Source organism: Cervus elaphus, chromosome 11 (assembly GCF_910594005.1).
Source record: "Cervus elaphus chromosome 11, mCerEla1.1, whole genome shotgun sequence".
In the NCBI taxonomy this organism is placed as follows: Eukaryota; Metazoa; Chordata; class Mammalia; order Artiodactyla; family Cervidae; genus Cervus; species Cervus elaphus.
In genome coordinates, this window is record NC_057825.1 from 50,494,771 (window position 1) to 50,513,378 (window position 18,608).

The following is an 18,608-nucleotide window of genomic DNA, read 5'->3' on the forward strand; positions in this document are numbered from 1 at the left end:
CTACAGTCCATAGGGTTGCAAAGAGTTGGATATGAATGAAGTGAGTTAACACGCGCGCACACACACACATGTGAGAAATGGACTTGTAGCAGTACCTCACGAGATCCTGATGCTCTCATGTTCCAGAAGGACCACAGGATGTTCTGCCAAGATAAGCTGTAGTTAAGCCCTCCATTACATGGCTTTTGTGGATCTATCCAGAGTTATCTGATCACTAGCCTGGATCAGTTCCTGTTACCTCATGATTTTCGACAGTGAACTTAAGTCTTAGATCAAGTTCTGACAAATATATAAACAGTTACTAGCAATAAGTCAAAAAGTTGTCATGGTACTAGTTTTCTTTCCCAAAGCAAGAGGCACTCTGACAAATATCTACTTCAGAAGCCTCACTATGAGGTGGACAGGATGGTGTTCTAGTGGGAGGGCCAGTCAATTGAATCACTCCATGGAAAGCTGCATTAAGGAAAGGAACATGAGGTGAATAATACCCTATATCTCAGGGATGGCAACAAAACTTTGGGAAACTGGGTTCACTTTTCTTGGGATTCTCTTATCCTATTTGTGCTAAGGCAGTTCAGTTCAGTTCAGTCGCTCAGTCGTGTCCAACTCTTTCTGACCCCATGAACTGCAGCGCGCCAGTCCTCCCTGTCCATCACCAACTCCCGCCACCCAAACCCATGTCCATCGAGTTGGTGATGCCATCCAACCATCTCATCCTTTGTCGTCCCCTTCTCCTCTTGCCCTCAATCTTTCCCAGCATCAGGGTCTTTTCAAATGTATCAGGTCTTCGCATCAGATGGCCAAAGGATTGAAGTTTCAGCTTCAGCATCAGTCCTTCCAATGAACACCCAGGACTGATCTCCTTTAGGATGGACTGGTTGGATCTCCTTGCAGTCCAAGGGGCTCTCAAGAGTCTTCTCCAACACCGCAGTTCAAAAGCATCAATTCTTCAGCACTCAGCTTTCTTTATAGTCCAACTCTCACATCCATACATGACCACTCGAAAAACCATAGCCTTGACTAGATGGACCTTTGTTGGCAAAGTAATGTTTCTTTTTAATATGCTATCTCGGTTGGTCATAACTTTCCTTCCAAGGAGTAAGCGTATTTTAATTTCATGGGCTGCAATCACCATCTGCAGTGATTTTGGAGCCCAGAAAAATAAAGTCAGCCACTGTTTCCACTGCTTCCCCATCTATTTCCCATGAAGTGATGGGACCTGATGCCATGATCTTAGTTTTCTGAATGTTAAGCTTTAAGCTAACTTTTTCACTCTCCTCTTTCACTTTCATCAAGAGGTTCTTTAGTTCTTCTTTGCTTTCTGCCATAAGGGTGGTATCATCGGCATATCTGAGGTTATTGATATTTCTCCTGGAAATCTCGATTCCAGCTTGCGCTTCTTCCAGCCCAGTGTTTCTCATGATGTACTCTGAATATAAGTTAATTAAGCAGGGTGACAATATATAGCCTTGACATACTCCTTTTCCTATTTGGAACCAGTCTGTTGTTTCATGTCCAGTTCTAACTGTTGCTTCCTGACAGCAGGATTCCTTAAAAGCTTTACAAACTTATCATATTTCTTAAACACCATTTATCTAACTGGGTAATACATATTTCTTACATCTCTTTTACTAATCCATAAATCTTTGGACTATTTAAGTAATATTCAAAGTGATCAATTAACATCATTTGAGTACATATGTCTGACTATATATTAGTATTAGCATTATCAAGTACTAATAAACCCCCTATGGTGGAAATTAACTTACACACACACAGGCATACACAAACATGACTCAAGTGCATCACTTGAGTACACTATATCTACTTGAGTATACTGAAGGAAAACTATCAAACTATGTAAAAGATAGAAACACCTAGATAAACTAAATGTGATGGAAGAAAAGAACACCCCCCCCAAAAAAAAGACTACTCGAGAAATTTCTTGCTAAGAGGTAGACAAAGAAAGAAACTCAAATGCTGCTGAAGGATGTAAAAAGTCTTGAAAATAGAAAGATATATTATACTTTTAATTAAGAATGTTAATTATCATAAAGATGTCAGTTCTTTCTAAATCAGTCCATAAAATTAATATGATTTCAATAGAAATACCAATAGCAATTAGACACAATGACTTTAAATTTTATATATGAAAAAGCAAAAAAAATATTAAGCCCAGGATAATTTTCAAAAGGAAGTGTAATGGAGGATAGTCCTATTAGATATTATACTGTATCTTTTGATTAAACAGGTGATTCATTAGTAAGAAACAGATCAATGGTGTACCCTTCAAAGTTAAGAAAGTGAAAAAAATGTAGGAATTTTTTATATAATAAAGTTAATATAGAGATCATAGGTGGAAAATGGCTGATTAATAAAGTCAACTAATTAGAAATATGCTTCTTTAATAATTTATACAAAAAATGAATATTCAGGTGCTTTGAAGACTTAAATGTGAAAAGTAAAGCAAAGTACAAGAAGAAACATCAGAAAAATTTTGTCTTACATTGGATTGGGAAAGTTCTATTTTTTTTTGAAAGTTCTTTTTAATTATGAAGTAAAATAGAGGTCATAAAAGAAAAAAATTGTGAAAATAGTTCTAAAATTATCCTATATAGCAAAACACTAAAACGAAAGAAACAAATATTTTAGTTCATATAAAATAAAGTAGATTAGCTTTCTTAATAAGTAAATTTTTTTTCTATAAATCAATAAGAACCAATAACAGCTACCCAAGTTAAAATGGGCAAAAGACTTAGACAGGTCAGTGAAATGTAAAATAAATGGTCCTTAAAAAGGTGCAAAAATGCTCAAACTCATTCATAATACGATGAACATGTTAAAACTACATTGTTTTTCTATTAGCAAATATTAAAATATTTGCAAACACATTGTTTTGGTGAGGGTATAGAAGATAGGCATTTTTGTATATTTTCCTGGGAATCTAAAATGGTACTATATTTATAGAAATGATTTGGCAGTATCTATGAAAATTTGATGCAAAAGCAGCAGTTCCACTTCTAGGAATTTGTTCTATGTGCATACTAGAATACATATGTGCATATATCCATTGCCACATTGTCTGTAATAGCAAAATATTTTAAAAAAATCCTAAATACTAGGGTTGAAATAGGTTATGGAATGTCTATGTAATGGTAGTGACTGTTTTAAATAAAAAGAAGAGGGAATTCATCAAATATGGATTTAGAAAAATCTTCAGAATGTATGCTAAGTTCAAAAACAAAGTACAGAAAGGAATATTGTACATTTGCTTAAAAAAAGGGGAAAAATACACATGTTCACTAGGGTAATGCAGAGAATGTCTGCACAGAGATTTGAGAATTTGACTCTGGTGGTGACTCCTGGAGATGGAAATGTAGTTGCTGGGAGATTCAGTTGAAGGGACATTTGCATTTTTATTTTATACCTTCTTGTACCTTTTGCTATCATGGTGTGTATCTGTTCAAAAAATATGTTTACCTTAAACATTTAAAAAGCATGTGTGAAGATGCGTCAGTCTGTCTGTCATGGAAGCAAGGCGCCAAGGGAAAGAGTCATATTTAAAGTTTAGAGAAGCAAGGTGTCTAGCTAGGTAACTACCAATCAGGAGTAGAGCCAGAAAACTGAACAAAAAGGAAGTTTAAGAGCTAAATCAAGGAATGCCAACTGTCTGCTCCAGCATCAGCCAACCTTATTTTAAGCAACATATATGGCTGTCTCCATGCTGTGACTCAGCCTGTCTTGGCAATTTGAAAATCATTTTAATAATCCCCTCAAACTTTAAGGCACTAAAATCAATAGCATTTACTGCATCTGATTAATTCATTCCCACTCACCATCTACTAGCACAGATGTTTTTCAACTAATTTTAGCATCAGATTTTTTTTCAATTAAAATATTTTACAGCTTCTCTATATCTACATAAATAAAATGAAGTTGTTCTGCTTCAGTGAGAGAAGTGTCATGGAGGCACACTGGTCCATCTCCTCAAAATTCCTTGCTCAAATATCCCTCTTTTCGGCCCATTAACCTTTAGCCTAATTGAGTAAAGCTAGACAGTCTTTGTTTCAAGGAGAAAAAAAAGAAGTAAAGATAAAGATAAATAGACGTTTGGTGTTGGTGACATAAGTGTTCACCTATAGGTAGCAAGACAAGTCATGAGATGTTCTTTCTCTGTGGGCAGAGCAGCGGTCAATAGGGATAAACCTTTAGAAACCTGAAAGTTTTACAGGGAACTTATCCTATCTTGGAATGTCCAGATTTTACATCCACTTAATATGCAACTATGACCTACACCATGGAGAACAGGAGAATTGGATTATCCTTCCCATTTTCTTTTGGTGGCTCAGGTGGTAAAGAATCTGCCTACAATTCAGGAGACCCAGGTTTGATCCTTGGGTTGGGAAGATCTCCTGGAGGAGGGCCTGGCAACCCACTCCAGTATTCCTGCCTGGAGAATTCCATGGACAGAGGAGTCTGACAGGCTACAATTCATGGAGTTGCAAAGAGTCAGACATAACTGAGCAACTAACACTTGTCAGAATGATGGCCCAAGGTGAGGAGCTTTTCTTTTCCATCTTACTTGCTTCATAGGTTCATGTTGCCCATATTCGCTATACTCTATCTCTGAATATTGACAAAATATTTTATTTAATAGTACAAGACTTCAAAGATCTCTGTAAATTCTTATACAGACTACCAACCTGTGTGTGTTCATATATGTGTGTACATGTGTGTATGCACTTATGCACACAAACACAAAAGATTTCTTGCCCTTCAGTCTTCACATTCTTATATTCATACCCAAAAGCAATATTTCTTTTTTATAAATAATATTTCTATTGCACTGTTGAATCAGAGGCTTAATCACTATGAAATGTCATGATTAGTTGGAGTATGGAGGTTCAAGAATCTGGTACTTTCCCCAAACTGTTTTCTGTCCCACTATGCAAAGTTGAGCAAGTTATTTGAAGTTTGAAGCCATTTCAAAAAGGGGACTGTGCTTGTATTTACTTAGTAGAGTTTCTAATTATGATATGTGAAGAGTCTAACATGTGGCATTGTTCAATAAATTGTTAATCTATTTGTTGTTAGTTAATCACTTTGCCAACAAAGGTCCATATAGTCAAAGCTATGGTTTTTCCAGTAGACATGTACAAATGTGAGTGTTGGACCATAAAGGCTGAACTTCAAAAAAAAAAGAAGGCTGAGCTTCAAAGAATTGATGCTTTTAAATTGTGTTGCTGGAGAAGACTCTTGAGAGTCCCTTGGTCTGCAGGGAGATTAAACCAGTCAATCCTAAAGGCCAATCCAATCTGAACTTTCCATGTCTCTTCTCACCTCCAGGATTTTCATCAAACTTTGCCTTTGCCTAGAATTCCATCAGCCTTTCTCCATTGTCATATACTTAGTATCTCTCAACTTCTAAATTGATTCAAGCCCCCTTTAATGAAGCTGGGAAGATGGATGTAGGGGAGATGAAGAGGAATTATGAGAGGGTTAATTACTTCCCATTACCTACATCGCCCTTTCATGTAGAGTACTGATAGCTCTTTAGCTCATTTGATATATGAGTATTTATGTATTTAAGTCTAATAGTCTTAGGATTGTTAGTTTTATGCAGGAATTTAGACTGACACCTTTTTTTGTGACCCTCCTTAGCATAATAGAAAGTGTGAAGAGTGTCTAGACTAAATCTTCTTGCTAAATTGATTTGGGTTTAATGTATTTAAGTAACTGCTTGTTTCATATTAGTTTTTACTAATTAGTTTAACAGTTTAAAATGCTTTAGAGTTGGTTTTTATCTTTCTGTTTGAATTCTTACTACTTACATTGAAGCATTTAGTAATAAACTTTATGAGGTTTAGTTCAGTGACTTTTGAATTTTTATATATATAGATTTTTCCTGAGGTCACTTTTAAAAAGCACAAGCTGGTTTCTATTTTCCACAGTATAGTGTAATAGATACTCTGAATGATACTCTTGATTACAATGAACTATGGAGACTGGTGAAGTATTAAAACAATACTTTTAAGTTTATCACTGAATGAGGTGATGAGAATGTAAGATTTTTGGAGAGGCCAAGATGAAGTGAAAGGCAGGAGTTGAAGTGAAAAGTCAAGGGAAAAGTAAAAAAGGCAGTACAATTATTCACACAATGATACCATATATTTAATGTAATTAATGGAGATGTTCAAGAATGTGTGTGTGTGTGTTAGTCCTTCAGCTGTGTCTGATTCTGTGGCCCCATGAACTGTAGCCCGCCAGGCTCCTCTGTCCGTGGGATTCTCCAGGAAAGAATACTGGGGTAGTTTGCTATTTCCTCCTCCAGGGGATCTTCCCAACTCAGGGATCAAATGCACGTCTGTTACCTCTCCTGCACTGGCAAGCAGTTTCTTTACCACAGCATCACTTGGGAAATCCTGATGGGAAATACACTAATCCATAAAGCCAATATTTGTACTCTGTTTGTTTATAACAGTAATGTACCTATACATAAAATGATAGTAGAGTTGGACAAATGCAGCATAGCACATGAATACATATGAATACAGTACAACAGAAACACAGGAAGAAGCAATTTACTCTGTGGAATGTGGAAGCAATGGGGTTGGGGAGAAAGTTTCCTTTAGATGAGCTTCCTTCTAGAACTGAATTCATTGCAACAATGCAGTTGAAATATATTTAAGTTTCACCAGACCTATAAGAGTCCTAATGACAGCTTCTTTTATTCTGCATTAGGATGTTTTTGCTTTCTTGAATATCAGTTATAGCCACTTTATTTTTGTTTTACAGGCAGACACTCTGCTAGAAAATTTCCAAGTGGCAATTTATGGTAATAATATCTGGTTGCAATGCCTAGCATATGGTGAATTTTCCATAATACAGTACTTTCTCTGGTCCTTACTATGTAATAGTCATGGAACTATACACAATGTTGCCTGACCAGGTAGACCACAATGAGAGCAGGGAGGGGAGAATGGACTCTCTGTATTTTTTTTCTTGCCAGGAAATTAGAGTTAGCATTCAACTTCCTTCTCCATTATGCATTTCTAAGCTTTTAGTGGCCTAGTCGCTAGCCACCTGAATTTTCAAAACTAATGAAACTGCCAAGACATAGAACTCAAGACATTTGGAGAATCTTTGAGTAAGAGTCATATATGCATGCTGCATTTCTGTTTCTCCATTGAATGTTCTATTTTGCTTACATATTCTTTACAGCAGTGTTTGCATTAGTTGAATTTTATGTCTGACTCTAGCACACTGGAAATGTAATGTCTAGTAGCAAATTCATTATCACAAAATTATTATGCAACCAAACAATTTGCTTGTCTCATGGAGTTCATTATGAAGTGACTCTACATAAATTGTGTGAGAAATGAAGGTGGAGAATATGTGGTATTGCATTTTAAGAGAATATTTGTTTAAAAACATCTCCCTGGAAATAAATGATGATTTTAGACTTACATTAACTGTTTTGGGTCAGCAGGGTACTATTTAGTGCACCAAACAGTTACTTTCTAATTTTCTCACTGAAGTATTTCCTTTCTGACCTAAATGTACTCATGCAGTCATCCAGAGCTTTTATTAACATGTATGTGGAAATTTTGTAATTTTTTTCAGCATGAAAATATTCTTCTTTACTAAGACTGCTCCTTTTCCTCTGAAGAAAAGCTTTCTTTCCCTTCTCTACATCTTTGCTCTTCAATGTAATAGAGCTCCAAAGAAAAAATTCAAGCCGCTTATTCCAGCCCATTAACATCTACAAAAAAAAAAACCAAGATTGCCCTGTGATCAAATTCAGCAATGCAACGTTAATCAAGGATAGGTACTTCTCTTTCCCACGATGAAGGGCAATGGCAGAAAAGACATATGTGTTTGGTTCTTGTTTATAACTGACCTGGGTTAGCACTGATTAATATTACAACTGATGAAGGAAATCACCTAGAACAAGAGTTTCTAAAGGGATGATGCTTTTGCTTGGTTGTTCCTCTGTTTGAAATCATAAGATTTGACATGTCCATTCTGTACGCTGAATGCTGGGGGTCATGGGGTCCTATCCTGTATGGTGGCAGGTCTCTGGGGTCATGGAAAAATAAGAGTTACTTTTCTTTCTATCTGCCTAATCTTCCATCATTTAGCAATAGGGCAGCTAGATACCTTTCTCAAATTATTTCTAATCACAGCAATGGTTTCCAGTCTCTATTCTTCCTTGTCACATGACCCGATGACAGGTTACTTGGGCCACTCTTATGTACACTTCCAAGGTTATCAGCAATCCTTGAGTTAAATTCTTCTGTTCTCTTAAGAAAGCCAAAAAGTGAGCTGGATGACATAGGTATAACTGAAATCTGTCATTTCAATAAAAAAAGTACAAAGGGAATACTTTTTTATTTTTTAACTTTCATAAGTGAGATATTATTTGATAACTCCTTGCAACTGATAATATCATATCACTATTTCAGAACCCAGTAGTGGAGAAGGGAAGATTTGATTGATGGGATAGATATAAAATTTAAACACCTCTGATTCAAAATCTGTGGTGCTTCCTCAAGCCTGTGCATAGTCCCTGCCACTTAAATTGTTTAATATAGTCTTTAATTGCCTAGTGTCCTCCTTGAAGTGTTTTCAATACCAAGTCCTTCATGAACCTATAATTCTTATACATTGAAGGACATTGAAGATTATAATTTATATATGTTGTAGGTACACAGTGAACTTTAATTCTGTTGATAAAATCACTTTACTCTGTTACCTGAGCCCCTCTAATATTATATTAATTCCCTCTAATGTTATTAAATTGTATGTGCATGTCTGTAAATACACTCTGACTAGTAATAAAAGCTTCATATTTTTAACCACAAGTAAACTTAAGTTCCCCCTTCGAAGCCTTTAATCATGTACCACATTTATTCCAAAGCAGTGGTCTTCCCTAAAAGACATGAAATAATTCAGACAGGAAGAGGGAAATATTAAAAACTTTTGATTATTTTAAAAAGTATTTTAAGAAGTATATATATATACACACTTGTATAGCTCAGTTGGTAAAGAATTTGCCTGCAATGCAGGCAAAGACCTTGGTTCAATTCCTGGCCCAGGAAGATCCTCTGGAGAAGGGATAGGCTACCCACTCCAGTATTCTTGGGCTTCCCTTGTGGTTCAGCTGGTAAAGAATTTGCTTGCAATGCAGGAGACCTGGATTCAGTCCCTGGGTTGGGAATATCCCCTGGAGTAAAGGCTACCCACTCCAGTATTCCAGACTGGAGAATTCCATGGACTATATATTCCATGGGGTTGCAAAGAGTCAGGCACAACTGAGTGACTTTCACTTTCGAATATACATGTCTCTAAATATATATTTGACATACAATGTTATATTGGTTTCTGGTGTACAAAATAATGATTTGCCATTAGTATACATTGAGAAATGTTCACCACAATATGTCATTACCATCTGTCACCATACAAAGTTACAAAAATTTTTCTTATGATTAAAAACTTTTATGCTTTCTTTACTGCTAAGCTTTCAAGTTGGCAATCCCCTATTATTGACTGTAGTCACCATGCTATAGATTACACCTCATGAATTATTTATTTTATAACTGGAAGTTTGTACCCCTTTATCCCCTTCACCCATTTCAGCCACCAGCCAATAATCCTCTACTCTGGCAACCACGCATGTATTCTCTGTATCTATGAATTTTGTTTTGATTTCCCATATTTTATTGGTTTATCTTTCAGGTTCTATTGTGTCAGTGAATATATAGCATTTGTCTTTCTCAGTCCAACTTGGGCCTTCCTTAGTGGTCCAGTGGTGACTGTAGGAGGCACAGGTTCAGTCCCTGGTCAGGGACCAAAAATCTCACATGCTGCCCAGCATCACCAGTGACTCAGTATGACTTATTTCTCTTGGTGTGATACCCTCAAGTTTCATCCATACTGATATAAATGGAATGAGTTGACTCTTTTTTATGGCTGAGTAGTATTCCATTCCATCCATATTCCATCAAAAAACTAAGATCATGGCATACAGTCCCATCACTTCATGGCAAATAGATGGGGAAACAGTGGAAACAGTGACAGACTTCCTTTCCTTGGGCTCCAAAATCGCTGCAGATGATGACTGCAGCCATGAAATAAAAAGATGCTAGCTCCTTGAAAGAAAAGTTATGACTAACCTAGACAGCATATTAAAAAGCAGAGACATCACTTTGTTGATCAAAGACCATCTAGTCAAAGCTATGGTTTTTCTAGTAGTCATGTATGGATGTGAGAGCTGGACTATAAAGAAAGCTGAGTGCTGAAGAATTGATGCTTTTGAACTGTGGCGTTCGAGAAGACTCTTGAGAGTCCCTTGGACTGCAAGGAGATCAAAACAGTCAATGCTAAAGGAAATCAGTCCTGAATATTCATTGGAGGGACTGATGCTGAAGCTGAAGCTCCAATACTTTGGCCACCTCATGCAAAGAGCTGACTCATTGGAAAAGACCCGATGCTAGGAAAGATTGAAGGCAAGAGGCGAGGGGGATGATAGAGGAGGAAATGGTTGGATGGCATCCCCGATATGAGTTTGAGCAAGCTATGGGAGCTGGTGATGGCCAGAGAACCCAGGCGTGCTGCAGTCCTTGGGGTCACAAAAAGTTGGATACAACTGAGCAACTGAACTAAACTGAACTGAGTATTCTATTGCATACATGTATCACATCATCTTTACCCATTCATTCATTGATGGATATTTAGATTGTTTCCATATCTGGGCTACTGTAAATAATTCTGTGATGAAAATAGGGGGCTGTTTATATTTTCAAATTAATGTTTTTATTTTCTTCAGCTAAATACCAAGAAGCAAAATGCTGGATGATATAATACTCCTATTTTATATTTTTCAAGGAACACTAGTTATTATACACTACAATTTTCACATGGGCATTAGAAGCTGTAAACTGGTGAAGAATGTGAGGACCCTAGAGCCACCCCAGTAACTATGGTTATTTGACTAAGGCAGAGAAGGTAGTTCCTGGACATGTTTTCTGAAAATGGTAAGTTCCTTTTGCTCTGTCCGATTGGGTGAGATTTGGCTGAAGGATAGGTGGAAGGTCCCTTTGTCCACCTACTCAAATCCTACTATGGTGAACAAATGTGGAGAGGACACAAAATGGCATTGTCTATTCCAAAGTGTTTTTGTGAGGTTGAGAAAAATACTACATTTACTAGTAACATAAAGCTTTCTTCAAAATTAGCTATTGGTTTGTGTGAAATAACTCAGCAAGTAACTACTTGATATTGCTTTTACCACTCCATTAATTCTAATCAATGATTAGAATTAGCATTAGATTTCTATTATTTCCTGATGGTGTCCAAAATGTCATTTGCCTAGATAAAGTGTATTAAAGGCATATTTACTTACAGAAGATTCAACTCAGGTAATGAGAAGTGATCCCTAAAAGTACTGATATATTGAGGTTTAGGAAATTTACTCTGATTGTGTCATGATCCTGTTGATGGTCAGTATTGTCAGTTTTATTCTGCAATGCCAATGCTTATTCACTTTTCTCAGGTATTTTTTGTTGAGCATTTTTGACTAGCTGCTGGTGGTACTAGGGAGAACTGAACTCTAAAGAGTACAAATAATTTACAAATCACAGTGTATTCATTGGATGCTACCTTAACTTCCTAACATGGCTATCTCATAGAGCTTGGGGAAGGAGGGGGAGAAAGAACAAAATATATAAATTTTGCTTAGGTTTTCCTTCCATTTAATGATGTGTTCTGAAGAGAGCAGAAGGTAGGAGAAAATATTGATTTTTAATTGTGAATGTTATAAACAAATACCATTTGTCACTCACAAGTGAATAGTTTCAGTAACTCATTTTTCAGGGACAGAGAATAGGGATAATTATAAAATCTTCATACGTTTGAATTCAACATGTATGTATGAAAGTGAAAGTGAAGGTTGCTCAGTCATGTCCAACTCTTTGTGACTCCATGGACTATACAGTATAGTCCATGGAATTCTTCAGGCCAGAATACTGGAGTGGGTAGCCTTTCCCTTCTCCAGGGGATCTTCCCAACCCAAGGATTGAACCCAGGTCTCCCACATTGCAGGCAGATTCTTTACCAGCTGAGCTATACTTGTAGATATACTTTCAAACATATTTAAATTTTATTATTATCTTCATTAGGCAAAGACTCACCTTCTTTTCCTTAGTTATTTCTTATGGTTTCTTTTGTTATTTCTTTTGCTATTTTCTTTTTCTTTCTCTTTTTTTTTTAACTAAAGTGGGAGGATTCCGTTATACTTCAGCATCCAGTTCAATCTTGGCTTTCTTAAAGAGGAAGAATTGAGTTTGGAGTTGTAGATAGACTTTGGCATCATACATGAGAATATCTAAGTCACAGGAGTGTCATCACTCACATGTGACAGAAAGAGACAGAGGTTGGAATCCATTGCTCTAATAGAGGGAATGTGAGGGAGCTGTCTTGTATCCAGCCTTATGGCTAAAGCACAAAGAAGACCAGGCAGATGGGAAGAAAAAGAACGCTTATGCTTTAGAAGGCTTGCCAGCATACAGGTCTCCTTCCAGAGGGACATGCCAAATCCCATGATTTCAAACAGGGGTAACCAAGTACAAGTTCTGTCTCCTTAGAAACTCTTATTCTAGGTAATTTCCATCATCAGGTACAATTTTAGTCACTTCTAACCCAGGCCACCTATAAACAATGAGCCAACACATATTTTTTTCCAAACATGGCTCTTTATCATGGGAAAGAGAAGTACCTGTCTTTGATTAACATTATATAACTGAATTTGATCATAAGGCAATTTCATTGTTCATAGACTCTAATAGGACAAAATAAAGGGCTTGAATTTTGATCTTAGAAGCTTTGTTACACTTTTCTTCAGAGGGAAGAAAAGGAAGAGAAAACAACACTGTCAATAGAAAAAGCCATCAGCAGACCTAGATTCAGATACATCACAGATGTTCAGTCACTCAGTCATGTCCAGCTCTTTGTGACTCCATGGACTGTAGCACGTCAGGCTTCCCTGTCCTTGCCTATCTCCTGGAGTTTGCTCAAACTCACATCCATTGGGTCAATGGTGCCATCCAACCATCTCATTCTCTGTTTCCCCCTTCTCCTCCAAAGATGTGGAATTGTCAAAAATAGAGTTTCATATAACTGTGATTAATATTTTTAAGGACCAAGTTGGAAAAAGATGATAACATTTATGAACACTCATGGAGAATTAAGCAGAGAGATGAAAATGCTAAGAAAAAAATAAAATGGAAGTTCTAGAAATGAAAATGCAATAACAAAAGTAAAAAATGCTTTTCAAAACCCATCAGTAGACTTGATATAGCTGAAGAAAGTATCAATGAATTTGAAGTATATCGATAGAAATTATACAAAACTGAAACTTGAAGAGAACACAAAATGGGGAAAGGAACAAATCAGGGCCCTTAAGAGTCATGAGATGTAAGAACTGCCATACAACCCAGCAATTCCACTGCTGGGCATACACACTGAGGAAACCAGAATTGAAAGAGACATGTGTACCCCAATGTTCATTGCGGCGCTGTTTACAATAGCTAGGGCATGGAAGCAACCTAGAAGTCCATCGGCAGATGAATGGATAAGAAAGCTATGGTACATATATGCAATGGAATATTAGTCAACTATTAAAAAAACACATTTGAATCAGTTCTAATGAGGTGGATGAAATTGGAGTCTATTATACAGAGTGAAGTAAGTCAGAAAGAAAACCACCAATACAGTATATTAATGCATATATATGGAATTTAGAGAGATGGTAACAGTGACCCCATATGCGAGACAGCAAAAGAGACACATATATAAAGAACAGACTTTTAGACTCTGTGGGAGAAGGTGAGGGTGGGGTGATTTGAGAAAATAACATTGAAACATGTATATTGCCATATGTAAAAGAGATCACCAGTCCAAGTTTGATGCATGACACAGGGCACTCAAAGCTGGTACACTGGGACAACCCTGAGGGATGTGATGGGGAGGGAGGTGGGAGGGAGATTCAGGATGGGGGACACATGTACATCCATGGCTGATTCATGTCCATGTATGGCAAAAACCACTACAGTATTGTAAAGTAATTAGCCTCCAATTAAAATAAATAAATAAGTTAAAAAAAAAGAGTCATGGGATAAAACTGTGAAAAATATATATACTTGGAATACCATAAAAAGAAGAGAGAAAAGGGAGAAGAATATGCAAAGAGATAAGGGCTGTGAATGTTCCAAAACTAAAGAAAGAATTCAAATCACAGATCCAGAAACATCTGAGAGTACTGAACTGAATAAAACTTAGAAAAACTCAGGAAACACACTCAGGAGCATAATATTCAAATTGATAAAAATCAAAAATAAAGAAAAAATCTTGAAATCAGTCAGAGAATAATAAAAATGAATTATGATGCATTCTGTAATTTGCACAACGCTGAAATGCAGTATCCCAAGTGGAGGAAACCAGAGTCAAATGGCTTTGCAACTGTGTGATTTTATTCATATGGCATTCTCAAATCTATCCTGGAGAAGGAAATGGTAACCCACTCCAGTATTCTTGCCTGGAGAACCCCATAGACGGAGGAGCCTGGTGGGTCCACAGTGTCGCAAAGGGTCGGACACGACTGAGCGACTTTACTCACTTACTCACTCACTCAAATCTATGCCAAACTCTAAGCACAGAAAACATAAAAGTGGTTTCTAAGGGTTAGGGTGAAAAGTGAAGAGAAGGGCTAGAGAGGGGTGGTAGGGAGGATCTGTGCATGATGGAAGTTGTGTATATCTTAATTATGGTGGTGACTGCATGACTGTACACACCTGTCAAACTTGTGGAATTGAGGAATGTAAATTGGAAAAGCCAGTATGGTAGTTCTTTAAAATACTAAAAGTAGAGTTGCCATCTAATCCAACTATTCAAATCCTAGGCAAATATCTGTAAAAAGTGAGAACTCTAGTTCAAAAAGATACATGCACCCCTATGTGTATGGCAGCACTGTATACAGTAGCCAAGACAAGGAAGCAATCAATATGTCCATCAACAAGTGAAAATACATAGGAAATGGAATATTACTCAGCCATAAAAAAGAATGAAATAATACCACTTGCAGCAACATGGATGGGCCTAAAGATGAACATACTAAGTGGTGTCAGACAAAGACAAATATCGTATGATATCAGTTATATGTGGAATCTAAAAATAGTGCACTTGACTGTGATATGGGGAATCTAGCCCACAATCAAGGAACTATCACTAAGGATGATGCAATTCAAATTATTTATTTTACAAGTGACGGAACTGAGTTTTGGAGAGACTAAATAACTTTCTTAGTACGCAATATGAGTAGGGAGCTGGCTCTGAGAATCCATCCTGACTCTGTTATGTCATTAAGCAGTTAAATTTAAAATCAAAGTGATCTAAATTTTGATGGGGTCAAATTCCCTTGTACTTCTTTCTGGTCCTGTATTTGCCACCTACCACTCTGGGAGTGCTATATTTCCTAATTCCCTAATGGTGTAGGGAACCTTCATAGCAAGCAGTGATGCTCTTTATTTTTGAGAGTCATGCTTTTAACACACATTAGTGTAATTAATGATATAAGTGCAGATTTTGATGTCTTTGTTAAAATAGCTAGAGATAACACATTGTTAGTAGAAATCAGAGATTTTACCTTGTAAAATATGGAACACTTTAGCATGTTATATCCAAAATCATTCTTTTCATCAATAAAAGAAAAAATAGTTGGCCATTTACATATGGGGATTTGAAAGAAAAAGAGGGACATCCTAATGCCATAGCAATGTCTTCTAAATAATGGTCCAGTCTCTGTACTCCTGGAATGAGAATTCTGTGAATAAGAAGTTTCATTTCAGTGTTTCTAGTTTCTTTCTTACAGGAGGATAATGTTATATAATTTCTGTTGTATTATTTATTTTTAGTTTCTCTCCAGACTCTGTGTGTCCTAAGCATCTAAGTCATCCTGTGGATGTATACTTTTCAATCTAGTCTTAACTGCCAGATTCTTGCCTCTTTCTGAACCTAGCTTACTCCATTCCATTTGAAAGTCAGGGTGACTTCAAAGCCTAATAAATTTTGGTTCAATCAGTGGCATAGCCCTGTAATGTTGGTAAGTTACTTAAATGGTGTAAAGTGAGTTAATAATATCTCATAAAACTTTCTTGAGAGTCTACTTAAATAAGAATGCCATCATCTAGAAGCTTTTCTCCCTGACTCTTTGTCTTAAATGTCTGTATATATGCAGTTGGTGGTGTACTTCTGTGCTATCTGCTAGGCATCTTCCATTTGCTCCTCAAAACCAGCTTCTATACTTCTCCAACCTGATGTTTTCCAACCTGGGGCATTCATTAATGGACCACTTTGCCATTTCACTATATGTGTAGAGTTTGTCCAATGAGAGGCTCAGTAGAGTGGAGGTTGGGATGACTATGAGGTCAGTGTTTCTTTCTTCAGCTCCTTCTTTGACAGGCTGAAGTGAACTGACTCTGTCTTTTTATCAAAGATCATGGCCAGTACTAGGAAGCCTTCTGCCTATTCCTTTTGTGTCTTAGATCTGGTATGGCTCCTTCTCCTTGCCCCTTTAGACCAAAGGTGGTCACCCTGCTGTAAGTAGCTTTGGAATACTATAGTATGTCTTCTTGATGTCAGTTGTAATCTTGCCCATACTTTTGTAAACAGTACCTTTTAGGCATGATGGCTCCTGAATAACTCAAATGTGATATTCAAATAGTATTCAAATGCTCAAATTATCTTTCATCCCAACTGTCAGGCTCAGTTTCAGAAATACTCCAGGAACCTAAAAATTGGAGCACAGAAAACTAGAGAGGGGGCACAGTGCTGTGATAACTCTGTCACCTCTCCATCAGGGATCAGCCCTCTATGGGGAATATGGCAAGAAAATAGATCAGAATAAAGACCCATGCTTTCTTAACAACAACAACAAAAAATACTTTAAAGCAAAATTTTTTTTCACATGGAAAAGTGTCTAAAAAAAAGAAAACTAAATTATATCACTTCAGAAAATTTGAAAGGTATAAAGAAAGGGAGATATCACTTATTGTAATGTAAGCTGAACTGACAAGAAATTAAGAATAGTTACTTCTTAGGTGGTTCCTAGAATAGATTTATTAATGAAATCTTCCACCTGTATGGAGGGAGTGTGATGACTGTATATTTAAGGGGAAATATTCTCTTTAAATATACAAAAAATAATGTTTTTTTTTGTTTTTTTAAAAAATTATATCTAGCAGAAGATACAGGCCAGAAAATACCTTTTCAGTACTCCAGTGAGAAACACTCAATATTCAGGATGCATAAAATGTATAAAATAGAACACATCAATATTTTAGGTCACCAGATTTTTAAAAACTTTTTGATGTGATGTAACATTTGAATTGTTTATTCCTTTTAAGTGTCAGTATCCTAATCACAAGAATATGCAAAATAGGTCACTAACACCTACCACTCATGTCTGTTTTAAGAAATAACTAAATTCCATATGTACAGAGCTTGGCACAAAAAGGCAGCACAAAAAAAGAGAGAGAGAGAAAAAAAAAAAAGATTTTCTTTCTCACTCTTTTGGACCAAAACATTTTGAGTTTGTCTGTCTCTCTCCTTACCACTACTTCCCTGGTGACTCAGTGGTAAAGAATTGCCTGCAATGCAGGAGACACGGATTTGATCCCAGGGTCAGTAAGATCTCCTGGAGAAAGAAATGGCAACCCACTCCAGTATTCTTGCCTGAGAAATCCCATGGACAGAGGAGCCTGGTGGACTGCTACCCATGGGGTCGCAGAGTCAGACACGACTTAGCAATTAAACAATGCTTACCGCTACGTTTTGCCTCAGCTGTTTTCTTCTCCTAGACTGACCCCATTTTACATTTCAGTGTTTACCACAAATCTATATTCCATCAATCATTCTAGGAAGACATCCCAAAGACCACCTCACCCTTGAAGTCTTTCCAGGACCCTTCTCTGCGTTGTTTACTATTTGTTTGTAACCCTGAAGATGTTACCAGTTACTAAATTAAACTACAGTTGTTTTTAAATTGTTTTTTTATCTTCCAAAATACAAAATAAATTTTAGAGTTCTCACAAAGATGTTTCCTTGAGCATTTGGAGCTTGATTTGATTGTTGAAGTGTTAAGAATTATTTAGGTGGGCAATATAGATCTAATAAGAACAGAAGAGGCCAAGATGTGGTATTAAAAATAACCTATATTTTTGAATGGGGAATGAGAGAATAATGCTGATAATCCATTACTGGTAAGTATTCATTATCACCAGTCATGGAGCAAATGATATCTGCTATGAACCAGGGGCTTTAGAAGTAAGTATATAAAGTTGTGAAAGATGTGTGGTCTGTTTTGAAGAGGTTTATGTGATATGATTTTTTTCTTATAGTAGAAGAGGATTTGCATTAATCCATCCACCTTCCCACCCTGGAAATTGTCAGCATGTTTGCATATCAATTGCTTTGTGTTCTGAATACCATTTACAGCCATGAATTTTATATTGATCACTGAACCACACAGAAGTAAACCCTAATCTCATCAT